Source organism: Pristiophorus japonicus, unplaced genomic scaffold (genome assembly GCF_044704955.1).
Source record: "Pristiophorus japonicus isolate sPriJap1 unplaced genomic scaffold, sPriJap1.hap1 HAP1_SCAFFOLD_47, whole genome shotgun sequence".
NCBI lineage: Eukaryota > Metazoa > Chordata > Chondrichthyes > Pristiophoridae > Pristiophorus > Pristiophorus japonicus.
The window spans coordinates 1,424,142-1,424,926 of NW_027254374.1; the positions used below are offsets into that span (position 1 = coordinate 1,424,142).

The 785-nt window shown below is 40.8% G+C and overlaps 1 non-coding gene across 1 annotated transcript; it reads right to left on the reverse strand.

Annotated features, from left to right (window-relative positions):
• Positions 1-703: 703 nt before the first annotated feature.
• Positions 704-785, reverse strand: trnas-cga (transfer RNA serine (anticodon CGA)). Its single transcript has one exon. It is a non-coding gene; the product is annotated as a tRNA-Ser (tRNA).

The following is a 785-nucleotide window of genomic DNA, read 5'->3' on the forward strand; positions in this document are numbered from 1 at the left end:
TTAGTTTTATTATTTCAGAGCAGTATAAACATTGAGGAACGGAACTCACACGGGACTTGCAACACTTTGAAGCAATGCTACAAAATCTTAGTTCTGCCAAGAGCTCATGGACCTACGGAGTTATTCCATAATTTAATGAACAATTCCATAACCACAGGAACATTGTGTCATCTCGTATTTCAATTCGTGAATGGCTCGCTGCCGCCGATTGGTTTGTTGTGAAAAGTAAGCAACTGAAATAAATGCAAATCCCGTGTGTTCGCTCGTTATCATCATTTGTTTGCTTTAAACCGCAGAGGGCGTTTGGACTAATTGATAAGGTGTTTTACATCCCTGCAAATCCCGATGTTATCAAAAGATCGCAGGTTCGAGTCATTATCGTCGTCGTTGTATTAAATCTCGTTCAACTTTACGAAGCCAAATCACATTCGCCCTCATCAGCTGACGGTGAATTCCACCTAAACATTGGAAGGATCTTTGTTAAAATGTATTTTTTTCATGATGCTTTCTATGAATATTCCTCACTGATGTTTGTAAACTGTTTCCTACAAACTAATCACTGTTTAATGCCGATAATGTATCAGTTTTTCCAATTCGAACTACTGCTTCGCGTCATTGAAGGGCAGTACATGGAACGGTGATCACATTCTGGTCCAGTGATATCCACAGGGAAAACATTAAAAAAATAGGTTCGCTGCACAATCGCTGCGAGCAGAGCTTGAATGTGCGCGGGGAAACCCCTTTAAATTTCGAGTTCAATGCCTTAACCACTCGGCCATCGCAGC